We start from the raw sequence: 15,076 nt of genomic DNA, 5'->3' as shown, positions 1-15,076 counted from the left end.
GAATTTATGATTGCCTTACGCTAAAATAGAAAAGCTCTCACGTTCAAAAATTCAATCAAGACATTTTTCCCCACTAGAGTAAAACTAGTCTGGGTCGCTATATCTTACATTTATAATTTCCTTTTGAGAGATTCCAACTTAACGAAATGATGGTGGTTATCATAGTTCTTGAATTACATGACTTCTAAACTCTCAACATTTCTTATATGCCTAGGTGACAATATAACTAACATGCTGCAGTCATCAAAGCTGTACAGCTTATCTCAAGGAACTTTGTACGGATGATAATTTCATTTCAAAAAAGAAAAAGAAAAAAACTGATCCACCCTCAGGCAATAGTGCGGTGCTTCCCTTAATCACTTACTCTAGATTAATCTTTCTTACTTGCTATTGAGCTTTCCTTCCTTCCAAGTCTTCAATAAGATACACTCTCCATCTTTTATCTCGTTTCTCTTCTCTGATCACCTAACCTTGTGTCTTTATACTTTCTGTCCTGCACCACATCTCTCTACCTTGATCTTCTTCAGTTTGTCCCTTCTCCTTTATTGTTATCCACATACTCCTGTCCCTGAGCGTTATTATGAAACTTCTATCTGCCTTCCCTAGTTGAATTAATGGTTGAAGGACTAGAGGTTATATTGTTTTTTTTATAATACTTTTATCTTCAGGTCTTAGATCTAAGCAAAAATTCTCCTTCTAAATTCTCTGGAAGAGTGGTGATATTATTAGATTTGAAGTCGATATAAGTAGCATTTAGAAATTAAAGTTCTTTGATTTTGGGGTTAGGAGGCATGTTTAGAACTAGAAACATCAGATTTAGGCTTGCAAGACCTATTTAAAATTGATTTTGAGCCCACACTCTGAAAATTTGAAGCTCGGCAAAATGAAAGAAGCAGATTAGTTAAGAGGTTGATTCTATCATTACCCCTTTTAATTACCTTATCTTTAAATGTTGAAGTTAATTCGAACTTAGATATTGTTGTGCCATTGCTTCAACAAAGGATAAAGTTGCCTTGATGAACATCTTGTCGACCATATAAAACCAGTTGTCAAAGTTGAAGGAAGCAGTTGATGTCTGATCTGACAAATAGTTGATGCGAGGTATAACAACTGAATATTTCAGCGAACAATGCATTGAAAGGAAATGACATTGGAGGAATGGGTGCAAAAGTCTGGTTACGAGAAAAGGGAAGGGGAGAATAAAGGGTGAGGGTGTATTCTTGTATGATGCATAACATATGTATAGGCTTGGAAGGATATTCGTGTCTTTTGCAACAATCAGACAAATTTGGCAAAAGAAATATACGAAAAGGATACAGGGAATATGCAAAGAAGTTTTCAGGCAGCAAGTTATGGTGCACATGAGAGTGGGTTAGCTAGCTCGCTTGTAGGATCCATCTAAGTGCTATTTGTGAAAGTAGAGAAGCACAAATTGTTCAAATTTCATTGCTAGGCTGGAGATGGTAGCACCTTTTCTTTAAATTGAAGAAGTGGCACACTAATAGATGAAAAGTGACCTCCTTGCTAAATTAATGGGATAAGGATATGGTGGTTATGCTGTAATTATTTTTGCTTTTTGAATGATCATTGCCGCTCTTTTGTAGACTTGTTGTTAACATTAATCCCAATGTGGTGGTTCCCTTCCATGGTTAATATAGTAAAACTTGATTGATTAAAGAGGGGATGAACTTCTGTGGAGATAGAACAAAGATTAGTTGTTTTCCTTTCCTGAACGTGTGTGGTACCAGTAAAATACAGCACAGCTTGTGCTTATGAGAATGTGAGAAGGAAAATTGAAGTTTTTGGTCAAGAGGTGAAGTTTTTTGGTCTTGAAGTTATATCTGCCCTTGTAGTACAAGTGAGTATGAATCGCTCTCTTTTCATCTGATTCACCTGGAATTTTTGGATTCTTACAATTGATGATTTGGGTTTAATTCTTTATAATTACTACTATTTGATCTCTATTGAGGTACCATTTGTTTGGCAGATCTGGAATGAAGGGAAAATCATTTATAGAGTAATTGTCACTTAAAGGTGATTGAAATTGAATGACATATTTCAATTTGAGCCTATTGCAACCTTGTCTATTATATTAGTTTATCTACATATTGGCAGGTGGATTTATCGCTGTATACTATGAGCCGTGGCTCATCGTTTTGTCATGGTTCTATCGTATAGATAATAACTTGACCATGCCTGCTTGGCATGTTTCATCCAAAGTTCTTTTAAGGACTTCCTCTGAGTTTGTACATCTTTATGTTGTCATATATGATGAAACAGCCACTTGAATTTTAGACAACAATTCTCTTATATCAGAAGGCAGCCATCATCCCAAATGAGTCCAGCAGAACTAATCATTCCTTTTGTTCATTCTTTTCCCCCTGAAAGATGAGAGCTGAAGCTCTATTTCCTTCTTCATCTGGAGAAATTAACAGGTGTCAGTCTTTAACAGGGAGTTTAAACTTTTAAGGTACGCCGTACGTGTATGTGAGTGAACGGCTCCCGGAGGGATGCATCATCTCTTGAAGGCTTTGTCGGGTGCAAAACCATGAAATATAGCAGAATGACAATGCTACTCTAATTGCATCTAAAGCTCATGAGAGCTGCATTATTGCCCAATGTTTGATATGCAAGGCGATAATACAGTGCTTGATTTGCAAGCCCACAGTAAAAACATATGCCATATGAAAGCAGAGAGCATGTTGAAAGTTATCTTGAAATACTGGAAATTTCGAACAGAGATTCATACTGCTTGGCTCTGAAATCCGGAAAAAATGAGACGGAGAGATGTTTGGCTGCCTCGGGTTCAAAAGAATCAAATAACATGCTTTTTTTTGGGAGCACACAGAGACAAGATACTGCAAACTTCTCTCTTAATTCTGGGGGAAAAAAAAACTGAAGCAAAGGTGGGATGTTCACGGGCTTCATGCTTTGAACATGCCCCCTGCCAAGTGGGAATTAACCTTTATCCACCGTCTCCCCAATATCCAATGTTATCCGTTCCCACGGTATGTGTCCATGGCTTCCTGTTTCCGCTAAGCTGGCGTTTTCTTGGAGTGATCCACTTGCATCTCTTAGAAGATAGCGATCCAATTCCCCATTTTTCAGTCCTAACATGATATTCTGACATGTCTCCTAGTGAGATCAGAAGCTGCTCTGTACTCGAGGTGTTTGGCCTATCAGCTGCTTTGCTTATCCGTGGTTAGCGCATTGTTTCCCCTGTTTTGAGTTGTATTGAAGGTAGATTTTTTTCTTTTCTTTTTAAAAAATATTTTTCTTTCGCCAATAATGGTGAAGCTAAGTAGCATGCCAGTAGCCAACCAAATCCACATCCAATATAACGCACTATCAAGAAGCAAAATCCAGGATGGTTTAATTATTTGACCGGTGTGGATCCATGATCCATACTTGAAATGGAGAAATTATACTCTATATTGCGTACACCATGCCAGCCATGCATGCATCTAATCATTTTTTTATATGTGGTTATGCTCCCCATGTCGCCGAAAATTAAGTAAGATGCGGACGAGAGGTCTCCTTTCTCCTCCTCATCGAGACAAGCAAACCCTAGGATCTCTCTTTTTCACCCTCCCCTCTTACCTCTCCAACCAACCCTAGCCCTCTCTCTTTCATCTCCCTCCTTTTCGAGGCTTTTCTCTTTCTACCCCTCTTCTCTCACCTCTTCCACCACCACTTTTTTGGTGGAGAGAAAGCGTCGTGGATAGATAAGAATTCTAATCCTCTTCCGCGCCAACTCCTTCCAACCAACCCTCTTCCATCACGCCGAGATAAAAGGCAAGATACTGATGGCATTCAAGAAAACATTTCATCGTATATAATGGTACTAATGCTGCTTTTCACCCTGCATTTTAAATAATTTGTTTGCTGCAATTTTGTGCATTAAAAAAATATTTGATTGGATTTACTGATGCAAAACAAATAATAAGATACATTTGATCTGATTTACTGAGATTAGATCCATCATTGTTTCATCTTCTTTTGAAATTCAAGATGAAAAATAAAAACATGTTCCATCTTTCTCTAATTACCAATTTACCATGCCTTTTATCTTGTAATTGCAGTGAAGGGCACTTAAGAACATACGACAGAAGTTAAGCATACTATTGGCGTGGTGCACCGCCCCGTGGTGCACGTGCAGGATGCACGCTTCCCCCAAAATGGAGGAGAAGGTCTCAAGATTCCGCGTCTCCGCCGCTTCTGGGCCCCACGACCACGACGTGGATCTGACGTGCCGTTCTCACCCAATCGGATCTCCCGTTCCCATCCCCTGTTCGTCGTTTCGTTTCGTGCCCGTCTCGTAATCGCGCTGGAGAGACAGAGAGGCGGTTCGATCCCGAGAGAGAAGAGTAGAGACGGGCTCAAAGCTCCCATTTTTTTAACCATGGGGAGCACCACCTGTACAACCCGTGGGCTCAACTGGCGCCTTCTCTCCCCTTCTCCTCTCGCCATAAATTCTCCTCCCCCTCGCCCATTCCTCCCATCATCATCGTCGTTCCTAGCCTTCTCGTCTTCGCGCAAGTTATCTTGCTCTCCTACCCACGAAGACGAAAGACTCCTCTTTTCTGGTATTCATTCTTTGATTCATCGATATATCTATTCACTAATTCGTCGCTCTTCCTCTTGGTTTGATTTCAATGTTTTTTTTTGCTTAATCTGTTGTTATTCGTCTGGTCTTAGTTTTAAATCATCTTCTTCAATTCGTTGTAGCTCTTTCCACTTCCTCAAGCAGCAGGTAGATATTAGTTTTCTCCATCCCCTGTTTCTCCTTTTCGTTCAAGACTAATCGGATTTTTGCTTTTATTTTTTTCCTACTTTTTTTTCGTTTGATTTTTTGTTTTCTTTAATTGCGTTTTGGCCTCAAAAATTGGATTTTTATTACGTTTCTACGGTAAAGATGGGATCTTTCCTCCTGTTTTACTGTTAACGTCATTTTTTTTTTGCGCAATGCTTTCGATATCTTCTCGTTCCCGTTTAATCTCGTTTTCTCCCTTGTTGATTATTTTTTCCTTGCAATATTTTTGTCTTCGAAGCTCGTACCGCCAGAATCAAGCAAGGAAGATATAAGAAATCGTTCTGTTTCCCGTTCTTCATCCCACCATTTATACTATATCTTTTCCCTTACTCTTCAAAATTGTTTTTCTTTTACTTGTATTTCCTCTTAACGTAGGTTCTTTTTTCTTCATTTTTTTTTTCTTTTCAAGGTTAGACTTTTTAACTTCTTTTCCGATTAAAAATCGTATGTTGCTCATATTTTTCTTACGGTTTTGATCTTTGGACACGTTGTAGGGATCCGGGGTTGGATCGTTTCTCGTAGGGAAGGCAAGAAAGGAAGAATAAGAGAAAGGGGAGGAAGGAGAGATGACGATCACTCCGTCGGTTCGGAATATCCGATGGGAAGCTGGTCATCAGGGGCCACACGATCCTCTCCGGCGTTCCCGACGCAGTCGTCTCCACCTCCGCCGCCAGCTCCGGCCCTTCGACGGCATCTTCCTCGGCGCCCCAGTTCACCGAGCCCAGCTGCCGTCATGTCCTCCCTCTTGGAACCTCAGGTAACCCACGGATCAACCATTAATTACTGTAAAAAAAAGGATTTTTCCTTCTTTTCTTCATTGCTCTTCTCTTTAAATCTGTCAATTTCTTTGGTTCTTGTCGATTCACGCCAGGATAACCAATCGATTAACTATTAACTAGTGTTGAAAAAAAAAAATCCCGTCTTTCTGATTGTTTTGCTCTTCTCTGTGTTCAACTTTTATTGGATTGTGATCAAATTCCCAGGGATGTTCGATTCATGGCGAGCTTTAGATTCAAGCTATGGTGGATGGCTCAAAAGATGGGGGACAAGGGGAGGGACATCCCCCATGAGACCCAATTCCTCCTCCTTGAATCCAAGGACGGCTCCCCCCTCGACGGTGAGGAGACAGTGTACACGGTCCTCCTCCCCCTCGTCGAGGGCCCCTTCCGTGCCTGCCTCCAGGGCAACCCCGCGACGAGCTGGAGCTCTGCCTGGAGAGCGGCGACGCCGGCACCCGGTCAGCCACCTTCTCCCATGCCCTCTTCGTCGGCACCGCTGTCGCCGACCCCTTCGCCGCCATCTCTGGCGCCGTTGCTGCCGTCAAGCACCACCTCAAGACCTTCCGCCAGCGGCCCGAGAAGAAGCTCCCAGGCATCGTGGACTACTTTGGGTGGTGCACCTGGGACGCCTTCTACCAGGAGGTCACCCAGGAGGGTGTCGAGGCTGGCCTTCGCAGCCTCTCGGCCGGCGGTGTTCCCCCCAAGTTCGTCATCATCGATGATGGGTGGCAGTCGGTCGGCTCCGACGAGCCCCAAGAAGAATCAGGGAAGCCCAATTCTTTGCTCCGGCTGACCGGCATTAAGGAGAACAAGAAATTCCAGAGCATGGAGGACCCTGCGGCAGGGATCAAGACAGTTGTTGGGACGGCGAAGAACAATTATGGGCTCAAGTATGTCTACGTGTGGCATGCCATCACTGGTTACTGGGGAGGCGTGCGGCCTGGGGTGGAAGGGATGGAGGAGTATGGATCAAAGATGCAGTACCCGAAGATATCACCCGGGGTGGCGGAGAATGAGCCGTGGTTGACGGACAGATGCCATTACCTTGCAAGGGACTGGGGCTCGTCAACCCGAAGAGGGTGTACAAGTTCTACAATGAGCTGCACAGCTACTTGGCTGCGGCCGGGGGTGGATGGGGTCAAGGTGGATGCCCAGTGCATCCTGGAGACCCTTGGGGCCGGGCTCGGTGGGAGGTGGAGCTCACACAGCAGTACCACCAGGCCCTCGATGCATCGGTTGCCAAGAATTTCCCTGATAATGGCTGCATTGCCATGCATGAGTCAGAGCACCGACGCCCTCTTACCGGTGAGCCTTCATTGCCTTCTCTTCTGAATTATGATATGTTGGCCGGCCGGTTTCTAATTGAAGTGGTTCTTTTGATGGTAAAATGCAGCTCGAAGCAAACAGCGGTGGCGAGGGCATCGGATGACTTCTATCGAGGGACCCTGTCTCGCATACCATTCACGTTGCCTCAGTGGCTTACAACAGTGTCTTCGTCAGCGAGTTTCATGCTCCCTGATTGGGACATGTTCCATTCTCTCCACCCTGCAGCTGAATACCATGCCTCTGCTCGGGCAATCAGTGGCGGACCGATCTATGTCAGGTGGGAATTGGAACTCAATTTTGTCAGCAACTTAAAGTTGCATCTGTAGCAAAAATTAAGCTGAACTTCTACTTCTTTATCTAATATGTTTTCAAACTTTTGATCATACAGTGATGCTCCTGGAAAGCACAACTTCGAGCTGTTGAGGAAATTGGTCTTGCCCGATGGCACCATTCTTCGTGCTCGGTTGCCTGGTCGTCCTACACAAGACTGCCTTTTCTCGGACCCAGCTCGTGATGGTGTTAGGTATACACTGATTACTCTTACTGTAAACTCGGTTTCATTCATCATGTCTTATTTCACATTTTACTATAAATTGATGTCTTTTGTCATGTGATCTTGGTTGAATGTATTGTTGAATTCTGATTATTTGCTTCGTTTGTTTAGCTTGCTCAAGATATGGAACATGAACAAATTCACCGGTTGTCCTTGGTGTGTACAACTGCCAAGGTGCGGCATGGAGCTCGACAGAGAAGAAGAACATTTTCCACCATACTGGATCAGATGCTCTATCTTGTGCAGTGAAAGGAAGTGATGTTCATCTCATCTCGGAGGCTGCTTACCGACCATGATTGGAATGGTGATTTGTATTGTCTACCGCCACAGAGATGGCCAACTGGTGGTCCTTCCTCACGATGCAGTAATGCCCGTCTCATTGAAGGTTTTAGAACATCATATCTTCACCGTGTCCCCCATTAAGGTCTGTCAAATTTTTCCTTCCCTTACAGGTGCACTTTTGGGAACGGGGTTGGTCAATCATGCGACTCTTGGTTTCAGTTGTCTCGACATTTTTTAGGGCAAAGTACCATCTTCTGACTCCATATAATTGTAATGCAGGATTTGACACCTGGATTTAGATTTGCACCACTTGGTCTTGTGACATGTTCAATGCTGGAGGAGCAGTTGATGGCCTCACATACCATATTTTGGGTGGTGCCAACATTTTAGAACTGGATTCCACGTTTTCAGGGGAGATGAATGGAGCCCCGATGAGCTCAATGGAGAATGGAAGTGGCGATGCTGTGGCCTTGATTTGCATGGAGGTCAGGGGATGTGGGAGATTAGGAGCTTACTGTTCGGTTGAACCGAGGAAGTGTATGTTGGGCTATGCTGATGCTGAGTTCTCTTATGATCCCTCATCTGGGTTTCTGACTCTCCAGTTAGAGAACATGCCTGGCAACAAGGGAGTTCACAAAGTAGTGATTGAACTGTAGTCAGATGTTATGTTACATTCTTCTCTTAGGGAATACAAGTGCATTTCATTGGATTGATGAGATTCATTGGATGGGCAAAATTGATTGATTTATAGCTAATGGGGCATTCAGAGGGATTGCATTTAGACGCAAAATTCCTGCTTCTTCATTAACAATAGCTGGTGGCGTTGAGTCATTCTTTTCTTTGTAAATTAGAATATTACTGTCAACTGCAAATGAAGTGGTGAAGAAAAAAGTACTTGTTCTTTTGTGGACTGAAGAATAGGTCACTACCTTTGTGCAGCATGACTCTTCTATGAACTTAAGTTGGCTTTCAACGCTGCAGAACTTGGTGGACTGGGTTGAGCATCCAAATCTAACCATCAAGGATGTCTTATTTGATCCAAGGTAATCTGAGGGAAGTATCACAAGAACAACCATCCTGGATCAGCAGGTTGGCAATGACACATCCTTGGCTGGGAAATAATGTCTTTTAACTCTCTATTATGATAGGAAGAAGTTATGATCAAATATTTTCAGCCCAGAAGATACCTAAGAGCATGAAGTTTAAGCTGCTGCTGCAGGCTTATATCAGTTAGCATGGTTTTTCCCGAAGAGTTTCTTCAATCATCTCATTAATGTTGGCCAGATAGGTGGTATGTTTTGTAGTCGTACTAGAAGGAGAGGGTAATGATGAAAAATTTCTTTTTTACATGAATTGCAATATCTTTCAATCGTTATATTTCTCTAGCTAGCAAGTAGAGACTCTGGGTTCGAATTTTCGATGATGCATTCCTAAGCATCGGAACCTTGATAATATAAATAGTGTAGATGGCTTTCCTTCCTTTCTTTGTTTTTTTTTTTTTCAATGAATGATACAGAATCAACTGATGATGAGAAGTTGGCTTCCAACCCAACGGTTTAGGATGGGAATGTTAAATCCAAAATGAATTGATAGGTGAACATTATAATTCCCTAATCTGAAGGGGACTAGAGTCTCAGCAATTGAACAGTGCAACTCTAAGATTTTTAGAAGCTAAAAAGAAAGGTACGTTCAGTATAATAACAGTCAAAACATATATATTGCTGAAGGACAAATCACATGTCAAATGAAAAAGGAAAGAAAAAGATTGGATGAAGTGGATAAAATTAAACCTAAACTGACTCCAATAATCAAAATCGATATCTAAACCTAAGCCTTAATGATCAAAGGACTAGAGAACATATGCCAGATTTGGATAAATTAAACGTAAGGATGGAAAGTTAATTTCAGAAAACCAATCCTTAATCCTTACATTTTACAATATTTATATTTAGGTCTCTGACTCATCTCTCTTATAATTTATTTGTAAGGACTTGGAAAAGAGTTGAGATCCTCTGCAATGCATGTTTTGTACCATAGAGAGCCGTCCCTGTTTGGATAGGTGATATGTTGTCTATCCTAGAAATGGAAGGTTGTCCCTCAGATCTCAACCTACTATGTTTGGATGCCAACATGAGAGGCAACAACCATCCATTTCCGAGGTTGGCGGCTTGTTGCTTATCCAAAGATGCACAGCCTGCTGCAAAAACATGCATTGTAGAGGATCTGGACTCCTCGAAGAGAGCTCATCTCTTTGCTACCCTCATTCTTGTTGCTAGAATGCACCTTCCATCGTCCAATCCACTCCCATAGATTGTAGATAGAAGGTGACATATTTCTGAGTCACTGTAACAGCTTGCCTAACTACTGTACAGGAGAAGGCACTCTACTAGGAAACACACAGCTTTACTCCTGGCCAACCAGAGAAACTCACCCCTTGAGCACCAATAGAAAGATGTATACCAAGAACATTGCCTAACCCAAACTTCTTCCTTAGTGTGGACAGAGCATGTTGGAGGTCTTCATCATTACCAATGCCCATGCCAAAGCAACAAAGCAATCAACAGTAGGAAGACGGTCTAGAAAGAGATGCCAGAGGAAAAGCTGCAGCTTGGGAAAGCAATTCAACTTCCAACACCAGTTTGTGTTCATGTTAGGAGAGGAAGCAGAAGAAATTGAGCCAGCATCTCCCAAGCAAAGCTTGGTATTCCAAAAGCCCAGAGGAATAGGCAATTGTTATTGACTCCTTCATGGATTATTATATTGGCCGAACTCAATTTAGCCATGCATGTTTCCATATTCCTTTCTTATATATGTTATTCTTTTGGTCTTAGAGTTTGAGAAGAGTCATAAGCTTCATGCTTTCATATTGACACCGCGATCAAATTCACAATGGAGAAACTTGAGCGGATCCACTTAGCACGATCCAACCGAACACCAGCCGAGTGAGTCAACGGTATTTTGGGGCAGTCCTAATCTGATGAAGTTGGGTCGAACATTCTGAATACTGATCAGGCATGGGCCCAAAGATGTAGGTGTTATAACATACTGCAGATATTTAGTAGCGATTCACAATAAGCTGGATGCAACACTGCTTTTTTTAAAAAAAATTATTTTTTAAAAAAATATTTTATTTTTTTATTTTAAGTATATATTAAAAAAAGAAATACACTGCTATTTTCTTGCTTCTTTTCTTTTTTTTTTTTTTGAAATGTTTTAGGAAATACACCACTCACGCACGATGCTTAAGAAGATCATTTGGTGCGTCCTTTATCGACATGGAATTTAGATGTCTAGGAAAAATGCCGATTCCTTAATTATAGGTTTTCGACACTCATTTCTCATTATATGATGGGGCGGCCGACCTTGCACATCAATGCTTGATCTAGATGGTTTGCTTGCCCTGCTAGTTTATGGGAGATTATGGATTGCCTCGCCGGACATGTATGACATTTATGTGCAGTTGTGCAAATGTGGAGGCCAAGGCAGCCGACGGACTTGCTCATACTGCTCGGGTGAAGGGAAGAGATGGGGACTAGTTTTGCAGGATTCCATTTTCTTGAATCACAACTTATGTCCTGTGATAGTTCTGAGCTTGTAGCTGAAAGATATAACTAGTGGCTGCAGGGATGGTCATTTCCAGATTACCCAAGAAATAAAAAAAAGCTAAATCATTAAGATTTAAGAGAAAAAAGAAAGAAAGAGAGAAGGAAAAAAGTAATAATGAGTTATAGATGAGTAGCAGTGTATCTCTTAGGGATTGCCTGAAGACGAATTTAGTGGGGATTGTGGACCTTGCATGATGTAACTCCTCCATACATTTCTGAGCTGTAGCAATGTTGACAATCCTGTCTGCTTCATGCGTCCTCATCAATAAACCAAACTCCTGCATGAGTGATGACTTGACTGCACCACCACAGCCTCCAGAGGATGGGCACCAGTTTTCCCCCACTTCTTTGTGTCGTTAACCGAGCCAACAAAACAACCACCTTGAGGCAGTACCATGGAGTACATCTCTCCGGGAATTTTCAGGTGGCCGAGGGAAAAGCATAAGGTGGCAAATGCAATGGCCATTCCGCTGCCTATTCAGAACAGAGAACATCGCATCATCAAGAGTCCATGCTCCCACAAAATCTGGCCTTACTTATGTTGGATTAATCCTCAAGGTCTCTCATGAAGCTTGCCACAGTTATACTCTGCATGAGAATTTCACACTTTGGCCCGTATTAAATTAAGGGGCCGACAGACCTACTCTTGTTGCCATTATAGGCAGGGACCTTACTGTGTGTTGAAGGACATGGCAGTTGGCCTTGGAAGCATTGTGCAATCATTTGAAGGGAGAAAGTGATGGGCAAGAATTTACGCCAAGTAAAGAATGCATGTCTCATCCTCTCTGCGAGGGAAAGAAACTTGAGAAAGAAAGTGAAGATAACCTCACGATTGAGCTTTGGAAGCAACTCATATATATGCGCATCCTAGTAGAAAACTCTTGATATATGACTTTGTCTACAGTCCAGCGGATCGATGCACCCATGCAGAGATTCCTGATTTGAAATTGGGAGGTGATTCCCAAAGTATTTAGAGCCAGGTAATTGAGCCAGTGAAATCAAGTTGAGAAGCAGCCAATGTGGGATGTGGATCTGCAGGTACGAACCCCCTCTCCTTAGCTCATGTTTTGCGAAGGTGATTCCAAGTTCGAGTCTCTTGGAAATAGGGTTAGGAAGTCAGGTGGTTAGAACAAGCCCACATTCACAAAAGAAGAGAAATCACCAAGTAGCTTTCAATGTCAACTTCACTATGAGATAGTAGAGTCATTCTTAAAAGCAAAGCCATCAGAGAGTAGTTATACACCATCTCTGTAACTTTTCTTGCGTTAGACTTATTTGTTACAGTATTAGATTTGGACTTTGCATGTGAGGAATATAAACGTCATGGCGTTCGAGAGGGGGAGGAGTTGGTGCTACAAGTGCAATTGGCATGGATGATGGTTTTAAACTAGACTGGCCATGCAATTGCAACATTAATTCGACATTCACTTGGAACTACTTTTAGAGTTCTTCATCTTGACCTGTTGCATCGCCTGATCGATCACTTCAACACGGCGAGACCGCAAGGTTGCGATGGAGAATGAATTATGAATGATGGAAGGGTTTTTAATGCTTCTTGTGATCCTTTATGCTTACCAATCTGCTCTACTGTTTATTTCAAAAAAAATCTTTTGCTTTGCACTTAATTTAGCATTTCTCTAGTCTAATGAACTAGACAATGACTTCACACTACTCCTCTCTTTGGAGAAGGTTATTAGTATCGAATGGTGCATCCCCATATTTGGACTTCAATAGTTTATCTTTCACCAGCCTGCCAAACCACTGATCTTTGGTTCGGCCAAAAGAGAAACAACCTCAAATTTTGCTGCTAGGAGTCGGATTAAAAGCAGAAGTGCAAGAAGGGGCGTAACCAGTGATGGCCACCTTTAATTATAAGATGGGCAAGTAGTGGTCCTCCTTATAGTTTATTATATGGTAAGATGAGGAACATGCCAATCCATAGTTAAATGGCCTGTCCGCTAAAGCATAAACACCCATGTCGTGCTACATGACAAATATGGTTATCTTTCACTGTTCTGGCCATGAAGAGAATAACGTGCGCTTGCACAAGGAGAATAAGCTGTGCTGTCGTTTATGCCGCGTTACAGATGATGTGCTCCTTGGCCATTTTTCTAGTTGGAAATCAAAGTTACCAGAGAATGAGATTGCTTTGGCTTCTATATGTCCAGTCTCCTTTTCTGCTGCAATGTTCCTCCTGCCCCTCCTCTGCATGTATGCCTATTCAATCCTTAAATCTTAGAATCCTTTGTATGACTAAGAAGTAACTGAAAGAGAAGAAGCTAAAACCTAAAAGTAGGGTTAAGATGTAGCTCCATAGATTTTCTTTTAGATAATTTAATTTGACAAGATACAGAATGGCCATATGGTCGAACTTTTCGGGGAATTCGGTTCATTAAATAGGGTACACAAAGATTGATAGCTTAGTCATCTCGGTTGGCAATCAAGATGAAGGTGAAAGGATGCATCGATTAATCAAGAGAAAAGGAGAAAAGTGTTGAATGATTTTGCAAATGGCAAGATAATATATATTGAAATATTGTCTCATTCAAAATAATTTAGATAAAATCGCGTTATTGATTTTGGTATTCTTTTTTGAGAATAAATTGATATTCGATATTTTCTACTGATATCTCCAAATACGTGCGGTTGTCAAAACTGAGATAAAAGAAGTATATAATGTATGTATAAGTTACTAATAATATATATAAAGAAACTGCTCAGTGGACTAGCTAGAGTCTATATTTTCCTCACAAGCAAGAGTCAACTGCGAGAGGTGGATGGCATCTTTAATTTATCAACTGCGACATATAAGAGGATGCAAAAGTACCTATTTTGTTAAGCAAACATGCAACTGATTCCTTCTAGTTGGCACATGTGACTTGTTTAAGAACAATGACAAAATTTGGGACAAAATTATTAGTATTGTGCAAAAGAAGGGTATCATCTAAGTGCACTCAACACAAGTAAGATGGTAGTTTAACTCCTAGTTACCTAAATTAATTAAGAGTGAGCTCAAGAGAGGCTTGTGGTCGTCTGCTATGTACTCACTCGTACTAGTAGGATAGGATCTGATAATTTACGTGTCATTGAAAAGAAGCATGAGTCACAGAACAATCAGAGTAAGAGCACTTAGAAAGCTGGTGTAGGTACGGAATTTGTAAGAAATTCCTAATGAGTGCAGCATTTCCTTGTTACGAACTGTGGTTGAACTCCAAAACGACAATTTTACTAGCAAACTACTATTTATAAATAATTCCTTTAAATTATTGAGATTTTTGATTTGTCACATCACCTTTCCATTATAGATGTTTAAGTTAAATACCTAAACATTTCTAGTTGGAATGCTGACCTAGTGCAAGCCAGCACAAAGATATCTTGAACACAATTTAGCCAAGATATCATGTTCTCTATTCATTTAGACCAACTAGAAGAGAGCAATCATGGAGTCCTCCAACAAGCCAACATAAAGAAATGTTAAACATATCTTACCCAAGAAAACATGTTCTCCGTTTACTTAGCCCAATTAGGAGAGTGTAATAATGGACTCATCAAGATTAGCAAAATAAACAAAGAGAGAAAAAGATTTACCTATAGTGGCCATGAAAAGATTTAGAATAACATAGTGGGGGCTAAGGTTGAGTTGATTGCAAGGTGTTAAATCATACGAATGATGAGCATTGACCAAGGGTCCAAGCTAGGTCCAACAAATTGCATGTCC

The 15,076-nt window shown here is 41.4% G+C and overlaps 1 pseudogene; it reads left to right on the top strand.

The window, feature by feature from the left end:
• Window positions 1-4,957: 4,957 nt before the first annotated feature.
• Window positions 4,958-9,205, top strand: LOC103710122 (annotated as a pseudogene).
• Window positions 9,206-15,076: the final 5,871 nt, after the last annotated feature.

This window comes from Phoenix dactylifera, unplaced genomic scaffold, assembly GCF_009389715.1.
Source record: "Phoenix dactylifera cultivar Barhee BC4 unplaced genomic scaffold, palm_55x_up_171113_PBpolish2nd_filt_p 000046F, whole genome shotgun sequence".
In the NCBI taxonomy this organism is placed as follows: Eukaryota; Viridiplantae; Streptophyta; class Magnoliopsida; order Arecales; family Arecaceae; genus Phoenix; species Phoenix dactylifera.
Note: the sequence above shows the minus strand (reverse complement) of the source record. Positions and strands in the feature narration are given on the sequence as shown.